The sequence below is a fragment of the Artibeus jamaicensis genome, unplaced genomic scaffold (assembly GCF_021234435.1).
Source record: "Artibeus jamaicensis isolate MK-2021 breed Jamaican fruit bat unplaced genomic scaffold, CSHL_Jam_final contig_519, whole genome shotgun sequence".
Classification (NCBI taxonomy): Eukaryota; Metazoa; Chordata; class Mammalia; order Chiroptera; family Phyllostomidae; genus Artibeus; species Artibeus jamaicensis.
Window position 1 is genome coordinate 6,219,531 of NW_026521871.1, and position 19,700 is coordinate 6,239,230.

A 19,700-nucleotide genomic window follows, 5' to 3' on the forward strand; every position below is an offset into this window, starting at 1 on the left:
CCTAGGGGAGGGAACAGTTTTTTTCTGCCCCCTAAGTACTGTGTCTGTGCCTGAGAATTAAATGGACAAAAGATAAACAGGAGAAAAGTATACAAATTTTACTTGATTTTCATATTTTTACATTATACAAAGTCTTCCATATCCATAAAAAAAATGATGACTCAAAGAAACAGACAGGCCTGCATGCTTATCCAACATTCTAACGAAGAATGATAAATTATGCCAGGCGCAGCAAATTGTGGGGAACAGACAAGAAAATATGGGGGGGGGGGGAACTAATGGGAGAGTTGCAATTTTTGTCGGATTGTTTGTCCTGATTCAGTTTAGCATCAACTCCTGATCTCTGGTTATGAAAATGCTCTCTACTTCCCAGTATAGGGAGGGCAATTTTCTTACAGGAAACCCTGCAGAAGATAAAAGGAATGGTATCACAGACAACTTCCTGCATCTACAATTTTTCTGTTGCTTTTAGCTAAAAAGAAAAAAAAGAAAGAAAGAAAATCAGTGTGCCAAAGTGGCATGTTTTGGCATGGCATGTTCTTATCCCCTTCACTGTGAACCCCTGATGGTGGTGTTTGCTGGGAATAAAGGAAGAGGTATTTGTTTTAGAAGTTAATTTCCTTTTCCTTGCTTTCTTTCCCTGTCCATCTTTTTCTCCTCCCTCCCCCACCTGACTTCCTCCTTCACCTCTTCCCTCTTTCTCTCTTCCTCTCCCTTTCTGTGAGAGCATAATGTGATGTTAAGGGTGCCAGGCTCTATAAATTTATTTCAGGTGTCAGATAGGTTTCATCTTGAGTGCCTGCTCTGAAAGACCCTTCATGTTGCCTGGAGAACTGTGCTATGAAGGATTTTGAGATTCAGTCTATGCTCAGTGAGAGACAGAGCTGTGATCCATTAGTGATGTGTGTCAGGGACATGTGCCACATATATTTGCTCATCCTGCTGTAGGCCATGCTAGCCTTGTCTCAATTCCCATAGACACTTTATTTTATGACTATTTATTATAATAGTCTTTAATCAAGTAGAATACTCATGGCTAAGGAATACTTGTAAGCTCCCACTCATTGCCTGAGATGGGAAATGTCAAATGGTAGAGGTAATCAGAACAACTGAAATTGCCTTTTAATATATTCTAAATTATGTATGTGATTGTTCAGTGTACAATACAAAATTACTCCTTTATGCTTTTATTTTGGGGTAAGCATAACTTATTTTCTCCTTAAACTGGCATAGTTAATTACTTTCTATATAAGTGTAATGGCTTATTGAAAGCAACATTTGTGATTCTCTGATGTTTTACAAGCAACTCCCCATGTCTAGAGTTTTAGCAAATACTGTACCTGGTCGATGCAGATAAAATGGAATTTGGTACTGTTGGGAAATTAGAGTTCTTCATGTTTGAAATGGAGATCAGTTAGTTTCTGCAGGGCATATTTGAAGTCTCCAGTGTGAGTTTAATCCCCAGGTGGTCAAATTAACATTACTCCTTTCCATGTTCAGAAGCCTCAAACCCTGCTCGGCTGGCAGAGTTGGGGCAGGCAAGTCTGCAGTGCCTCTGGGCACAAGCCACAGTGGGGAGGATGCCCCACAAGATTTTTGAAAGCAAAATTTATTTCACTGTCCTGTAATGGATACTGCACTTCCAATACATATCTGCTTGCTCCAGTTCTTGATTCAGGTTTATTACTAGATCACAGACCTCAACGTACCTGGATTGGTGATAGGGCAGCCCAACATTGATGACCCTGCTATTACAATTAGGGACCACAATTAGGGAACACACTTAAAGCTGGTGCTGAGAACAGGATTATGGGATGTTTGTAGCCCATAAAATGGAATCTGCCTCTGCCCAGTGTAGTTGTGCTGAGTATTAAATAAGACTGTAATCTTTATTCTCTCCCTCTCTATTCCCAACACCTGGATGAATACCCACATATACTAGGGCTTGTAAGTATTGCTGCATAGCTGAATCCATATCTTTATAAATGTGTGTTACTGGTGGTAGCCAAAGCTGTGCCTTGGCCATGTCCCTTGGAACTCACCCTTATACATCTGGAGGCCAGTCTATTACAAGTGCCTACTCCTCCCCACTTAGGGGATTTCTCACTAGTGTAGGAAACAGGCCTAAGGTGCTGGGGAGTTAATGCCTCCACATGAGTGACCCTTGGGCAATAACAAGTGGGAATTGGAGCATAAGTCTTCCAGTTTCCCTGCCTTTGCATGGGAAACTGAGGCATGTTCCATGCTGAGACTCCCCAGTAGATTGAGCCATGATTTCTCGACACAATATCCTGCTAATGAATGTACCTTGTGGCTTTCTGCCCTTCCCTATTTTACTTCCCCCTCACCTAATGGGGCTTCCTGAGAGCATCTCTTAAATCCATTGCACTCAAGTTCTTGTCTCAGTGTCTGCTGTGGGGAATCCAGTCTAAGACACTAATAATAAAGGAATAAGGAGCAAGGGTAAGAAGTTCAGTTTATCTAGCACTATGACTGGGAAGGCAATTCAGTACAGCATGAACTGTTGTTTCATCTTGGCGTGTGAAGGGTAGCCTGCTCCAAGGTTCTTCCCATTCTGCAAGAATGGCCCATACTGGAAATGGAGCACAGATTCCTTCAAAACATGGGCAAGTGGGCAAAAACTCATTCTGAAATATCCCCAAAGTTATTAATAACATACTCACTTTAGGAGAAGTGGTTTGTGCTAGCTCTTTAGCCTGCTGAAGTATTGCATGCAGGGCCCTCATCCTGTGCCTTCTGGGTATTGCTCATAAAATAGTAAATTACTTTTTTTTCCTGTCGCTCTGCTTAACCTCTGACTCTCAACAGTTTATTGTGGGTCTTTTGGGTGCTCCAAAAGCTATAATTAAAAAACACAATATTCATGTATTTTTCCCCTTTAAACAATGATTTCCAGTGAAGTTATTTTGTGTTTGTTTAAATATTCCAGAAGGGTTTATGAGCCCCATCTTCCTCTCTTTCATCCTTAAAAGCTAAGGCAGCACTTGAGAGAAGAAACCCATACATCACTATTTATTCAGCTAATGTAATGTGAAGAGCTCTCTTTGAATAGTCTATTTATCTCCATGCTGTCAGTAGACAGAGGTAAAACCAGCCAGTGCTCAGCAATCAGAGAGAACATGCTCAGAAAGAAGTGAAGTCAACTGATTTTTAATAGCAGATCAATAATATCTTTTTTTTTTTGCTGACCCTGGCAGGAATGTAAAGTAATAGAAAACTCGAATCCTATGGAATTGTGTTGCTTTCTACTATAAAATATATTTAAAATTACCCACATCAGGTTTTTCCTTGTGCTCTACAAAATTACTGTCAATTCCAAAGCCAAAGGTCTTCTGAGTTCATTGAAAGTTAATTTGTCATATTTAGGCCTTTTCACATTAAATGTTTTATGTTTCTTTAAATTCTCTATTTGACCATTTATTTTAGAAACTCCACGAGAATGCTTATTGAGAACATCATCTTGCTCTAATGTGGGGCATTTAGATACGTTCCTAACTATGAAACAGGCAACATGGGCGGAATGGCAGTCCCTGCAGTGTTATCTGTAGGTTAGGCAATGCCAGCCAGGCATAGCCACGGTGGGGATCTTTGTATAATGAAGAGATTTTCCAGGTCCCTGCTGATGGTCTATTTATTTGCAGCAGGAAATCACAGGCTCCCGTTCAAGGAAAACAATAAAACTTGGATTTTGAATTTGTCGCAATAACAATGATATTTTTGAGTTGCCTCAACCAAGTACTCCACTGGAAACAGAGGAATTTTCCTGAAATTTAGAAGTATGTTCAGGACAGGACAATATTAAATCCTCTTTAATTCCATGCATTCTACATATGGAAAGTTCAATCCTTCTAGATGGAATAAAAATAATTTATTTGGATTCAGGAATACTCTAAAGCAAGCTAAGCTTTATTTATGAGAGGCTCTAATAATTTTTATTTACTTGCAGTAAAGAAATCTATTTTACTTGGCTCAACTAAACATTCTCCAAATTTACTTTACCATAGAAATGTTGTTTATGTTGTTGTTGTTTATGAAGAAAAACAATTAAAATTATGCAGATGCTTTGTCTATATATAAACTTTAGTAAAATAATCACAAAGATTTTCAAGAGAACTTAGTGTTATTATCAGAAGGGTGGTATATGCCATAACTTAGTTTCCTCATGAGGATTATATTTAATTTTAGCACACATTGGAAAGTTACAATAAGTAGACATCACTACCTGTTTAGAAATAAAATCAATTTGCATCATTCCTCTGCTTAAAACCCTGTGCTGTCTACACCTGTCTGTTAGAATAAAAACACCTTCTGGGTCACAACCCAGTGCTGCTTCTCTCTCCCCTTTCACATCTTTCTCCCATTTTACTATGTTGTGTCCACACTGGTGTTTTCTCTGTTCCTTAAACACACAAGTGTATCCCCTTCTCCGTAGCACTGGGGGCTTCCTTCCACCCAGATTTCCGTTGCACCAGAGTTTCACATGGGGCCGTCCCTTCCTCCTCAGAGCCTTCTCCTGGCCCCTGAGCTGACGTATCTGTCCAGTCTGTTCCTCTGCTTTATTATTTTCTGCAGAGCAGCTCCTGCTCTCAGGACATTTCCCTTTGTTTATTATTTCACCCCTCTCTACCCTCCACTCCACACACTCACACCCCAGGGTATAAACTGTCTGAGATTAGGGGCTTCGTTTCCACCCCCAGCATGAGAGCATGTGGCAGGTGTAGGCATAACCAAGGACAGAAGTAAGAATGAAGAGAAATGTCACAATTATGGGAATCAGGACCTGCTCTTTGAAGGAAGGATCTAAATTAGAGGCACCTCTGTAGGATGTAATTCCCCATTTCAGAAAGCCGAAATGAAGAGTCTACTAAATCTAGACTCCTAGTCTGATCCCACTATCTGTCCATGTTGCTCCCATTCTTATTTGAAGCCCTTCTCCAAAAACCATGTGAAGGCTCTCAGCTGTGGTGGAAGGGATCCCTTGCCCCTTGTGGCAGCTGGCTACCCTTAGCCATGACTTCTCCACTCTGAACTTGAGTAACACTTGATGCTCCTAAGGCAGCTTGGCAGTCTAACTAAAGCACGCACCAACTCTTTGGGCATCTGATAAAGCAAGGGCCCTTTTCTTCAAGTGAAAAATACAAATGCGCACTTTTGTGTGTTATTTCTAGGGATCCAAACATCCTCTGTTGTCCATTTGGTTAACTATCGCTGGCCTGAGCTGAAGCTTCCTCTCTGTCAGCAGAAATGGGGAATTGGCACTCTGGTCACAATCTCAGTCTGAGATTGTGGTGCTTGTGTGTGGCTGGGATCATGAACTTGTTTAGAAAGCTGGCTTCGGCTTCACCAGGCAGCGTCAAATGTACTGTGTAAGAGGGAGAGTGGGGGAAAGGGCAATGCAAGCTCGAGTGGTGGTGTAGAGTATCTTTTCACTGGGGAAAGAAAATTGACAAAAGGTTCGAATTTGGTAAATTAGGAAAAAGCCAATATGATATATTGCCATCTGCCAGACACATGAAGGCTTCTTTGCTGAGCAGAGCTGTTGGCTGACCCTCGTGTGTTGGGAAGCACTGGAGAGGAGCTGCTGCTCATGCCCCAGAGTTACCAGCTCCCCCAGTAAGAAGGCGTTGATTTCGGTTCGTACTTGCTGGGAGGACAGTGATGATAATTTTCATAGTTTCTTGTTGAAAATATCTACTCCTGTCACTGGACTCCCTGACCTATAGGCAGGTTGGGAGTGACCCAGCCATTCTTCAGTCCTGTGATCAAGCACACAGAGCAGCCCTATGTCACCTTGATCTAGAGTGTGAAGGTGTCCCATCCACCTGAAATGTTCTATGAGGTCATGCAAATCCTAAATGGGCATCACCAGCACTTTCTTACCCCCACTGAGATGCTTCTATTTAGTTACAAAATGATCCCTATGGATTCTCTGAAATGGTTTATTCCCATTGCTGGTACTTTGCAAAATACTTTCCTAAGACTATCAAGTAATTTATAAGGTCTCCACTGTAAACATTTGCAACTAAACATCTTGTTTTCTCTGAATCTTGGAAATAGGCACATGTGCAAAATATGTGATAAAAATGCATTGAGGGAAACAGTAACATAAAATGTGTCTCTGGCTTGGATGAGTTAGGTGTTAATGCATTAACCACACAAACAACCCATGAGACTGAAATGCCGCCTGACTTCTGTAGTTCTTGAAATTTGTAAGACAAAGATCTGATCTTTCTTGGTGCTTGGGGAAGGTGAGTCCTAACTATGGGTCATTGAAGCCTTGATGTGACATTTTTAGCCACATAGTTGTCAGATGCTTAAAAATGGGAAACCAAAACAATGTCAGAAAGAGCAGCGTTCCGAGGGCTCCACAGATGGTTGGGATGCACCCATCTGCTGAATTCCTAAGCCTCCAAATGCAGAGGGAACTCTTCAGTTAGTTGTCCAAGTATTAGCTTTTATTTGCTTCTCAGCACTCTCATGCCTCCCATAGTTTTGAAACTTGACAGATTTATTTTGGGGTAACAGAGCTTACAGAGTACTGGGTGAAATATAGTCTTGCAAATACCAAGCCTTTGAATTTTCATTCGTTATTTGTTTAAGGTCTTAGGACATTTTGAGAGAAACTTTCAATCTCCTCCTGAGAAAAACATACATATGTCCATCTGATAGTTTTTTCCTAATTTCAGAGAGTGCAAAGTTCCTTCTTCCCCACCTTTCAGGGTATATACAAGGACCCCTTGGTTCTAGGCTTCCACTTAGATGGTGATTTGGGTTTTTTCAGAGACCTACATACAAATTCTAAGAGGTGAAAAGAAGAGCACAGATGGTTAATTAGGTGTCTAATTATTCTAGTCTCTAATATTTATAGTAAAGCTTTTAAGAGTATTATAAATATTCAGATCATGTGTATAGCTAATCATACAGGAGTGATTTTAGGGCTCTAACTGGAGCATGGTATGTTGTAGGTGTTCTGTATTTTATTATCCTTTTTGGGAAGAAATGAAGCACTTTACATTTTTAATAAAGTCCTAATTGGTGTGTAGGACAGTTTTAGGGCAGGGCTTCCCTACACACGCTGGCCAAGACCACAGACCATAGTGAGGAGGAGCACACAGGCTTTGTGTGACTGGAGCAATTTGCTGAACCTGTTTGTGGGCCTCGGTTTCCTCATCTATAAACTGGAATTAACAATTGTACCCACCCCCAGGGTTACTGTGAAGGTTAACTGAGAGGGAACATGAAAGGCCCACACATAGCATAGTATCTGGCTAATAGTAAGTTTTCACTTAGTGTTTTTAATGATACTGTGTACTTGCCTGCTGACATTCTTAACTCATAAAATCATGGCTATTCTTCTGCTAAAAAAATAATACTTATAAAGAGTAATACTTAAAAACATAACATAGCCTGCCCTGGCCAGATGGTTCAGTTGGATGGACTGTTATCTTGTACTCCAAATAGTCACAGGTTCAATTCCCACTAAGGGTCTGGGCACATGCCTAGGTTTTGGGTTTGATGCCTGTTTGAGGTGTGTATGGGAGGCAGCCAATTGGTGTTTCTCACGTTGATGTTTCTCTCTCTCTCTCTTTCTCAAGTCACCTCAGGTGAGGAGTAAAACAAAACAAAACAAAACATAAAAAAGCAGAATGTAGCCCACTGACCACCAACTTCTAAATATTCCAATTTTCATTCTCTCTCTCACTCCCTCTCTCTCTCTCTCCCTATCCCTCCTTCCTGTTTTCTTCCCAGTCCCTCTGTCTCTTTTTCTCACCATTGTGGCTCTATCAATTAATCGGCAGAATAATAAGAGATATTAAAATTTTACCTGAAAAAGTTAATGTCCTTTATCTACTTGGGTTTGTATGTATGCATGTATGTGTATTTTGTCCTGGGGCTACAGATAAATATTTATAAATTTATACCTGGCATGAGAAATTCTCTTCGCTTTAGATTTGTTAAGGGGACCTGTGGAAGAGAATGGTTGCATATTTCAATGTTTAATTGTTAGATAACACAAGGACTACACCTCTGGTTATATCAAAATGTAAAGTCAAATCCTGTTTGTTCAACCCTGATGCAAAGAAAAGATCCTGTGATCTACAAGAATTTTTGTTGGCTGCTGTTGTGGCTGATGGTGGATGTTTCTGCTGGGGCTGTACCTCAGCGCTGCTTTGGCAGGCTGATTTTAATAAGTGCTTCAGGGATGCCCACTCTTTCACTAAAAGTGAATCAAAATGTTGGGAAGGGAGCATACATTGAAGTCATCTCAGCAAGGGCAGCCCTCCAAGTAGCTTGAAAAGAGGCCTTGATAGATGGAAGAAGCAGCAGGCTGGAGTGGGGGGGGGGTACTTGCCCAGTGGCAAAGCCAGAACCATTGGCAGATACATGACCTTGAGAAAAGCACTCCTGTTGTATTTGGGACTCAGCTGTACTATTTACAAAATGAGAAAGTTGAAAATGCTCTCTAAGTCCTTGTCCTCTTTTGGTTTTTAGGCTCCCTGATCAGCTGATGAAAGCTATGCCCCAGCTCTATAGTGGTGTGGGGGAGGGGGAGCATTTTCTGCACAATTTCACCAGGTTCTCAATTCTCTGCACCCCAGCGCACTTGGAGATTGCCTGGGGGTGTACAGAGCTTTAATTAAGAACCCCTGATAAGATGTGCCTACAAGCAATACCTGGCTTCAAAATATTTCCCCTAGTACTCAGGGAAATGTGTTGCATATGTGTTCTCTTGCTCAGAGGTTTGACCTGTGTAAGTTAGAATTTCTTTGTCCAAGTTTATCAACAGGGTAGAAGACTCAGGATATTATTTCATTTGACGTTTTGAAATGACTGGCTTTGGAGTCTAAACTGAAATTCACTCCCTCTTGTCAATATTTCTAGAGCTATCCCGGAAATGAAGACATTTAGAAAGTGCTAAGACACACATAGATTAGGTTTAGGCAGATTTCAAGCTTCAAAATTTTTGGTTGATTGTGGTAGGACTGGTCTGTACAGGAGGAAGGTTGTGTACTTAGGGATGGCAAATACCAGGACTCAACACACCTCCCTTTACTCTTTTCCTATTCTCTTTCCTCAAGACCACCAGCATGACATACATGGTGCATTTACCTTTACGCATTTACGTTGTCTGAAGACAACGTTCCTCAAACCTTTCTGACTTGTATTTGTAAAGTGCCCAATTCTTTGAGAATTTTTTTGTATTTGAGAACTGTACTTATTTTCCCAAAACATTAAGAAGGCTAGTTGATAGTTGTTAATACACTCTTGGGGGTGGTTTTGTATTTGTCTATACCATGTATTAGTCAGGGCAGAGAGAGGAAAACATGCTGATTTTATGAAAAGTATTTGCTCAGTGAAATGAAATGCTATTTGTACTTATTAGAAGTTTTGTTTGCCCACACACCACATCAAACACTTTTCAGGAACCATTTCATTTTATCCTTGTGCCAACCCTGTGGGGTAGATATGGTTAGTATCTTCATTTTGCAAATAAAAAGGATTTACAGGAACAAGTATAAAGGACACATGGACAAAAATAAGAAGGGTGGAAATGGGAGGGAGGTGGGGAGCACTGGGCAGGGGCTGGGATGGGAGTAAAAGACAGAAAACTATACTTAAACAATAATTAAATAAAAAAAAGAAATGAGGCCCAGTAGGGTTAAGTAATTTACCAAGGTCACTCAATGTGTAAGCCATTGAGTTGTGCTTGAACCCAAGTCCCACTGAATACAGGGCTCATGCTTTCACTAAGACCCTGGGTTGTCCTAGAACATTTGGGAGTGTGGGGAGGAGCTGAAGCTGTTACTCACTTTGAGGATAAAGGAAATGGAGCCAGGAAATCAGTGTTCCAACCCTTGTTTCTGTCCCAACTTGCCAGTTCCCACCTCACCTTTTGGCCTGCTCCATTTCATCACCAGCCCCAGACCTGCCATGTGTCAACTCTGAACCTTCCTGACTCCCAGGTGCTCACAGAACTGAACTTTGTCAACTTCTCCAAGATAAATCCTCTCATTTCTAGGCTAATGGCTCTTGATGCCTTGTCATAACACTTTTATTTCTCTTACTTCTCCCTCTTACCGTCTTCTAACATTTTCCTGTATTTTTCACTGTTTTATTACTTTACACAAGAGTATTCTCTTGTTCAAAGTATCTACTGGGAAATATTAATAATAGTTAATAGTAGGCATACCTACATTTTAGGGTTTATTGTGAATTATAAAGTATTAATACTTATAAAATATTATCAATAAGACTATAAAATAATTGCTAACTTTCATTATACAATTACTGTGTGCCAAGGAACTGTGCAAAGTACATTATTCTTATTATCTCATTACCTCTTATACCACCCCTTTGAGATGGTATCTTTATCATCATCTCCATTTTAGGGGCAATCATTTGGGGTGCAAAAAGGTGAAATGACTTGCCCAAGATAAGAATTTAGTAAGTTTTGAATCCCAGTTATGTGGCCCTGGAACCCAAGCTCTTAACTCTTTGTTTATGGTGCTATCTCTAATTTATGCGAAGCGATACTCACAGTGCATTGTAAATGGTAAGAACCTCATTCACTCTTTCAAAGAATAGCCATAGAGTGTCTGGGGATATAGCAAAGAATAAAACTGATAAAGCCCTCATCTTTATATAATTTATATTCCACTTGAGGTGTGGGGGCACCCCCCAAAATAAAATATATGTGCTATTCGATGATAAGTGAAATGGAGGAAAATAAAGCCAGAACAGAAACTAGTGAATGCTGAAGGTTGGTGTTAGAATTAATGAGAATCATTATTTGTGAAGAGTCATGGTGAAATATGCTCTTGTCACATTAGTGTACTAACTACTGGTCAGATCAGGAGCCAGAATAGTACTTTTCCGTCTCCTTTGGACTCTATTGTCACACACCCCTCCACCACGGACTATCAGGCAGCTTCAGAACAGGAACTTGGTCTTCACCCACTTGGTGTCATACACAGCTTTTGTGTGTTTTGTGATTTAAAATTTACTGGGTGTGGCAGCTGTGTACGGTGCCACCATTTGGATGTGTGTAAAGGTGGAACTGTCTCATGTAAACATTGTTGGGTTTACATGCACCCATCCTTCATTAGGTTGCTGACAGTGTCAGTGCCACTTAAAACATGACATATTACTTGTGAGAAAATGCAAAGTAGATGAGGTAGAAAATAGTCTGTATTTGTTTCTCACACTGGGTGAAGGCATTTTACGTGTACTGGAGTAGTCAGCAGAAGTCACCCAGAATGGCTTAAATACCTGACACCAAAGCCATTAAGTAGGGGTATAATTGAAGAAGTGAGGTGTCTACCAGTCACATTCAGGAAGAAAGTTTAAGAGGCAAAGTTCACTGTTCTTAACTTTGGAGAATGGGGCTCCTAGACTTCCTATACAAATGGAGGCAAGACTTTTCTGTTATTGTTCTCTTTTCTTCGACACTTTGTAGAAAATCATCTATTATTTCAGGGTTGGGGTATAAGCAGGCAATGGTAACATTTAGGGGTCCTAGCAATTCCCTTTAGTCTGCCTTTATGGCCAGCACAGATAGCTGTGGATGTAGAAGTTACAAGCCAGTCTTTATCAGTTGTTGAAAAATGCCCTGTGGCCCAAGAGGGCCATATTCTTCCTCACATATAACACAGAGTATTATTTTATTTTTTCAAAACTTTGTACTTGAAGCCTCCAAAGTACCTATGAAGTATTGCTGCTGTCATTTGCTTATTAATAATACTAAGAGAAATTAGTAGTACTAGGAAGATTTTAGACATTACATCCATATTTTTTGTTTTTGGAGTGAAGATAGAGCTTGTTCTATGTGCCAGAACAAGCAGAATAAGTGAAGTAAGAAGAAAAATGAAACTTGGTCCTTGGCCCAAATAACTTCAATGAACAAACATTAACTGAGCAACTATTATACATATTATGCAAATCTCTAGGGATGAAATGTTGAACAACAGCTAACATGGTACTTGTACTCATGAAGTTTATAGTCTACTAGGGTAGCCAGGAATATAGTGTAAAAAAGTCATGTCTTTGATATGTTCTATAAAAAAGACATGTCAATACTGGAACAACTTAAAGAGAATTGGCCTAGTGGGAAGGCCACAATAGATCTTCTTTAGAAATTGATGACTGAATTGAATTGTAATGGATGGATAGGTAACTATGTAAAGGCAGAGATGGGGAGACATCTGGGGGAGAGGAGCAAGTGGAAAGGACCTGTGGCAAGGGACAGAGGTTCATGTGGTGGGAGCACAAGACTGGAGAAGACTGAAGATGCCAAAGGAGACTATAAAGATCATCAGAGCCATCTAAAGTCTTCTGGGTTGTGTTTAGAATCTTGGTCTTTATCACAAGCACAGTGGGAGACCACTGACAGGCCAGAAGCAGAAGGAATTAGATTTGTGTTTCAAAGACGTCGCTGTAATATTTGAATGGAAATCAGATTGGAGGGGATCTGAGGGGACACCAAAAGCGGTGTTTGAACAACAGTAAAACAGGAATATCATTAATTAGCATCACAGGAAGCAGTAAGAAGCACCGGAAGTAGGGATCAAGTACTTTAAGAATGAAAGAAGAGAGCTACGCCCTGTCTGGCTGGGGTTCATGGAAGAGTTAGATTCAACCAAGTGGAGTTTCATTGGTTAAGGAGTTGAGGATAGGGGTGGGATTGAAGCAGAGAGAAGAGCAAAATATGAAAATGAGATATTCCAGGTGGTGACCAAGTGCAACAAACAAGTGTCAGTGTGATTAAAAGGACCAGGCAGGTCCTGCAAATACTGCCATCCTTCTCCCTTGAGAATCTCAAGGAGACAAGGCAGTTTGTAATCCTTAACAACAGGAGTACTAGGCATGCTCCCAGAGACCTAGACTGAGGAAAGGAACTGAGTGACCTCACCTGTGCTATAAGCAGTGTGTGCTACAAGCAGACTTACGGTGAAACCTGGAGTTATGGGTTCACAGGGCCAGCTGTCTACTTACTGGTCAGAGAGTCAAACTCTGGGGCAAGGTAGACCCTGCAGAAAAGAGCAGAGCAGCCCAACTGTAAAATGAGACTGGTGACATAAGAGGAATGAAAGACAGTCGACCCTTGAGGTTTAGGTTGGAGGCTTGTTAAAAATGAGCACCCTTACCCATAAAACTTACAGAAGTTCATTGAAGTGGGTGCCAACTATGGATTCCCAGCCAACCACACCAGGAAATAAGGCTGAAAATGGTTAGTGAAGCAAGCTTCTCAAGTCTCCCCAGTTCTTCATGGGGACATACTTGAGTTGGCATGACAATGATATTGCCCAGGGGTAAGTGGCCCAAGGTCTCACAAGGCCAAATTTGGGACTTATCAAGCCTCTTAAGTAAGCTACCAAGTAAATCTGAAATGCCATAGTATTCTCCTTGTCTGTGTGTCACAGGTGAATTTAGAAAGTCCCACATCTCACTCTGACATCTTGGTTCTGAGTACCCATTCTTACTGGCACACTAGTGTCATCTTGCTATGTTGCTACATTGTCCACAGTTGCATAGTAATAGCCTCACATATGCAGCTTGGTATCAGTGACCAAGTGGTGTACATTACCAGCCATCAAAAGCTGATGTGCAACACAGCTTGCCACGTATGCCTAGGGCCTGCCACAAAGAGGGTGAACCCTTTAGAGACTTAACTGAATGAGAGAAATGAGATAGAGTGAGGAATTAATATTGGTGCTATTTATGATTATATTTTCTTCCCATTTAATGTGTCCTTACTATATGCAAGGCCATGTGATATTTCATTTGTATGGTGGGTGACCTTTTAAATGGACATAGTCATGCAATAATACAGACGAGGAAACTTAACCTCAAGGAGTTTGCTTAGCTTGCCCAGAGTCATACAACTAGAGAATGAGGGCACCTGGACTTGCCTAAGTTCTCCAGAGCCACCTCTAAGCAAGGACCCTGTGCTGGCTTCCAAGGTCCTTTTCTGCCATTGATTGACAAACATGTTATAGAAAAATGTTGGGCATTCTCTTTCTTTCTTGGCCAAGTCTGCCTCAGCTTGTTTCCTGAAACCAATGTAAGGAGTGAATCTTTCCAGGTTCCTCAGCTGATCACCAGAATTAGCCCCCACCAGAATTTACAAACCCATCCAACAGGAGATTCCATTGATGATATTTACTGAAATCACCCTCATATACAGCTGTTTATGTCATTAGTTTCCACACTTAGGGTGATTCTCATTTTAAGACATTTCTAGCAAAGATAATAGTTTTTCCCCTTTCTCTGTTGTGTTCACATTTTTAGGAAAACTGCACTTAAGTCTACCAAAGCACCTGCTATCCAAATATTTCCTATTTTCTCTGTTTTTTTTTTATCTTGTAAAGCTGACTGCTTTCAAACTGAACTCAAATTACCAAATACTGAAATTCATTTTCTTGAACTTTATTTAACTGGACCACAGAATCATTTTGAGCGAATCATTTAAATTAATATGAGGCATTATGGTGTTGATGGGAAAATTTTTCACTCTAATTCCCAATTTCAAAATTTCTCAAGACCTCCATTCTGTTGTGACCCCAGGATTGTGTGCAGCAGCTGAGACACCCACAGACATCTCAAAGCCACAATTTCAGGCTCTAGGGCTTTGCAGACTAATGTAATGACAGAATGTATTTATTTTTCTTCCTTGGTTAAGTCAACTGGTTCACCAGTGAACCCTGGTTAAATGTAAAAAAAAAGCTCAGGAAGAAATGAAAAGGCTGAAGTGGGAGGTGAAGGTTTTTGCATCCCAAGCGATAATTTACCTCAAGCTGTGTTAGTGCTGGATGAGACAGCTTGCATGAAAATTTCAGAGTCCCGGAGAACAATAATAACAAAAATTAACAAATGGCAGAATAAGTAGCAGAAGGGAAAATCAAACATATGCTGTGCGTTTGAAATGTAGTTTCATTAAAAATCGTTTCCATTGCACCCTAAAACAATCTGTCCTTGCCAGATAACACATTGGACACCAAAAGGCTGTTTCCCCCCCCAACTCCCGCTTGGTTTCTTAGTTGTACGCCAACCCTTTAAAATAAGAACACAGCTGCTCACAACAAAATAAATTTGTCAGCTTGTCTTTGAAGGTAAAATAACGAGGGGGAGCCAGTGTGCTTCCCACCACTTACCAGAGTAGCAAGCGACACTTGGCTGTGTTTGTGTTCAGTCAACACTAATCAATAAACATCTGTTGGAATGAACATTGGTGCCTCTTTACGATTCATTATGCTTCATTAGAAATTGGTTTTGTCTTCGAGGGAAGGAAAAAAAATGCATGTAATTAACGAACAGTATCTTGTGCTCTTGTATTTTTCCCCTAAAGACCTAAATTCTTTTAAGGCTATTATTTACAGTACATTTATCTGTATTTAAATGTAACTACTTTTCCTTGAAAATACCATCTGCTCATAAATAAAGACTGTCCTTTTTGTCCTCCCAGAGGTAAACTTGGGAGAACCATGGTAAGAGCAGAGGGCTGTGGTTAAAGGAAAACCTATGCAACACAAGACAGCCTGAGAGAGGGTGTGTACCTGGTACAATGGGGGTGAAGAGAGAAGAAGGTAAAGTTTGCTGGAGATGTGTGATTAAAATAACAGCCTTCGGGAAATGGTTTTACCAAAGAGAGGTATTATACCTGAAATTCCCAAAGCTGGTTAAGTTCAGTGATACCTTTGCTGGGCTTACTACAGATCACTAAGTGGCATCTGCAATACCTGACCTGCAGTATATTTTGTTGTTTTTCTTTTAAGAAAATATCTTGCTTTTGAGGGAGATCCTGGAAATATTAATGTCAGAGATGCAGGTGAACTAATGTACAAGGTCTGTCCAGACAAAGTCTAGCCATTGTTAATATAATGACAATGGCCTATGCAACATCGATGTAACCTGGCAGCCAAGGAGAGAGGACTAGAATACGCATGTGTGAACAATGACAACTTCACTGTACTAGTCAATGGAGATGGTAGACACTGCTGAGTAGGCACACGTACTGTGTGGCCGATGCATTCAAAATGACTGAGTGAGTAGGACAATGAATCTGCGTCATATTTTGCATTAAGCTTGAACATTCCTCCATGGAAACTATTTGGATGATTCAGAAGGCCACAGCTATGGGCAACTGGTGATTGGCAGCTTCATCACAACAATGTGCCCACTCATGAATCATATCTTGTGCAGAGTTTTTTGGCAAAACCTCAAAACACCCAGGTTAGTCAGTCCCGTATAGCCTAGATATAGCACCCTGGTACTTCTGGCTTTTCCCAAAACTAAAATCACCTTTGAAAGGGAGGAGATTTCAGAAAGTTGATGAGATTCAGGAAAATACAACCAGGCAGCTGATGGTGATTGGGAGAACTGTGTGTGGTCCCAAGGTGCTTACTTTGGAGGGGGCTGAGGCATCATTGTTCTATGTACAGTGTTTCTTGTATCTTATATCTTCTTTAATAAATGTCTTTATTTTTCATAGTACATGGTTGAATAGCTTCTAGGCAAACCTTGAAAGTCATCCTAAACTCACTGTGAATATGTTCCTGCTGAGTGAACTGTCTGCAGGTGAACTTAACAAAATGCAGCTAACATACACAAATATACAAATAAGGCATAAAGTAACTGATATTTGCCCCCAAATTATACAAAACACAGTTACTGTTCCCATTAAACATTTATTTAAGCAAGGCTTTCGGTGAACTGAAAAGCAAACAGGCACTTCCGAGAGAGCAGAGTAGAGCCGGGATCTGAGCAAAATTCAAGCATTAGGATCAATAAAACATTAGCATTTACTTTTCCATTTAACTCATACGATTGCCCAAATATAGAGGTTTGGGCACTGTTTTGTCCAAGCAAAGCTTTCTTTGAGAAACACTCCGCTGGACCTTCACTTGAGACCGCCCCTGCATGTAAATGAGGGAATCTGAAGAACCACATGGCTAGTGATTAATTTTTTTCCAGTAATGGAATGAAGATTGGGTTAGGAAAACAAAAACAGTAGACATTCTCCAGGAACACAAAAAATATACACAGAGCAGACTGCATCCCTGTGGATTTAGGTACAGAAACCCTTTTGTAGTTGTTCATACAAGTGGGGGATGATTATACCAAATATAATGCGTTTTTGTTTTTTTTTAAGTTCAATCTTATCATGTTTTTCTCATTGCCATTCATCCCCCTTATACTTGCTTCCACCTCCCTGTACAATCACCACACTGTTGTCTGTGTCCATGAGTTCTTTCTCTTTTTCCTCCATCTTTCCACTCTTCAACCCCTCCCTCCAAAGGAGTATAATGAGTTTGTGCAAAAAGCTCCATGTGCAAATAATACATGAAACATGGAGTTTTCATACTATCTAGCAGACCTATTCTTTGCCTAACTATTTCCCAAAACATATTTGATAGAACTCTTATGTGTCATGATGCTGAGCAAAATTAAAAGGTTAGATACCCTGGTAAAGACCTTTTGGAAATGTTGCATTGTTTTTTATTTTTTCTTAGACATTCACAGGCCTAGTCAGCATCTGAAAGGCTTTGAGAATTCAAGTAGTAAATAACTTTAGCTTTGTTTAATCCTAGCATTTCTCAAACTTATGGGACAGCAAGCACTTCTTTTTACAGAACAGTATCCCATCTTGCATTATGATTTTTTGGAAACATACTCTGCCAGACAGTGACCTACATGGTGTCTAATGGACTGACATGCTGAGACACCTTTTCTGTGGGTCTGTTGGAGCAAAGAGGATTTAATATAAAACCATAAAGCTGGAGGCATATAATATGCTGGTACCTGGTCTTTGGAATCAAGACACAAAGGATTCCTTCTGATGTAATGGCCTTTACCCAAGAGATGTCTAGAAGATCCAACTGTGATTATTGCTGTTGTTGTTTTGCAGTAGCCCACTACCCTTAGTCTAAAACAGGTGTCAAACTGATTTTCACCGGGGGCCACATCAGCCTCACAATTGCCTTCAAAGAGCCAAATGTAATTTTAGGTCTGTATAAATGTAACTAACTACTCCTTAATAGTTAAGCAGTAGCTTGGCACTGCCGCTGGGTAGAAACAAGGTGCTAGAACATACAAAACAAGGTGGAGGGCTGGATTCAGCCTATGGGCCTTGTGTTTGCCACCTGTGGTCTAAAATATGTGTTAAATAGGTCTGGACTTTCTGAACTGCTTCATGTTCACACAGGTCCCTGCTCTGGTCTTCACTTTATCAAAAATCCTCAATTTATATTGTAAAATCAGATTGAAACTCTATGATCTAATCACCTGTAGTTGAGTCCTGAATACCTGATGACCTGTATAGGAAAGTACACAGTTGAAGTTAGCAGTGGGTACAGCCTTAAAAGCAAGTTTGCCTCCCATAGTCCTGGTTTATACATTAAAAGTGCCTTCCTAGAAAAAGAGATGGTATTTTCCCTTGAATCAGTGTCTCTCTTGACTGGTAAGGGACTCACTTACTCCTGCTCATTTGGAATAGTACTGTATTGTTGTTTGCGTTGTGCTCTGGTGGATGGAAGTAATATGCTTCCCAAGGCCATTGTGAGAGACTGTAGGTATCTGGATTGTTTCTCTGATCTTTATTCTTTCTTCCCTTTTGGTTTTCTAACGTATCTTATTTAATCTATTCTCATTTCTTTATTTTTCTTTCTGAATTTTTCCCTCCTTCCTTCTCTTTTTTTCTCATTTCTCCTCTCATTTATTTTTTTCATTGAGTCTTTTCTTCTCTGTGCTTTCCTAAAAGAGAATTATGGTAACTCTAAATACCTACATTGTATGATGTAGTATTTCTTGGAACTGCCACACTTATTCTGCAAACATAGAAACTGGGGTGCATCTGGGAACCATGTTGACTCTTAGTGAATGTCTTCACCAAATTATCACAGATTTTTTTTTTAAATTTGTTTTATTTGTCTACCCTGCTTTTGTTAAGCTATAGTTATTTCTTTTGATAAAGGGGCATTTATTCTTGTATAATATTTAGATCAGGAACAGCCATGTGTGTGTTACACAGGTTATGTCCTTCATGAAAGATCCTGACCAAAGGCTAAGTGAGGATGTGATCCAGTCTGGGCTTCCATTGTGAGCCCCATTCATGGGAACCAGGGAAGGACTGCTTTCCTCCTTGACTGCTGTCTTTGTGTTTGCCCAACAGAAGGCTGAGTATGACAGCCGTCCCTATGTGGATACCTCAGCCAATGCTGGTGATTCTTCATAGGCTCCCAAGAATAGTTCTATCATTTTACCTGCAAGGCCTAAGGTTCTTTTTATACAGACACCTCTGCTTACAGCAATGATGCCTCAGAGTCCCTCACATCAGCTCAACATTTCTATCTGCAAGTTTTTCACATTTATTCCACCTAGAAAGGCTTTAAACAGACATGTTCCTTTGCAGTCTCATTTCCCAGCCTGTTTTGGCCATCTGTTCTCTCAGCAACCAGTTCGATTTGCAGTTTCTAGCTTGATCATCCCTCTCATCAGAGCAGAAAGGAAGAAATTAGAAGCTGATTTAACTTCTTCTCTGATAGCCTACTTTTATTGGTAGATAAAATTATTTTTAATATTTGTAAATAGCTTTGAATATAAATTAAGCTATAGTCAGGGGTATTGTATGGGCTGGAAGTCGAACTTACTCAATCCTCTTTAAAACAACCTTTTAAGAATCA

The 19,700-nt window shown here is 40.3% G+C and overlaps 1 protein-coding gene across 5 annotated transcripts in view; it reads left to right on the plus strand.

Annotated features, from left to right (window-relative positions):
• The window catches only part of FHIT (fragile histidine triad diadenosine triphosphatase), a 1,463,343-nt gene that overhangs the window by 1,214,890 nt on the left and 228,753 nt on the right, over positions 1–19,700 (plus strand). The window lies entirely within an intron of this gene.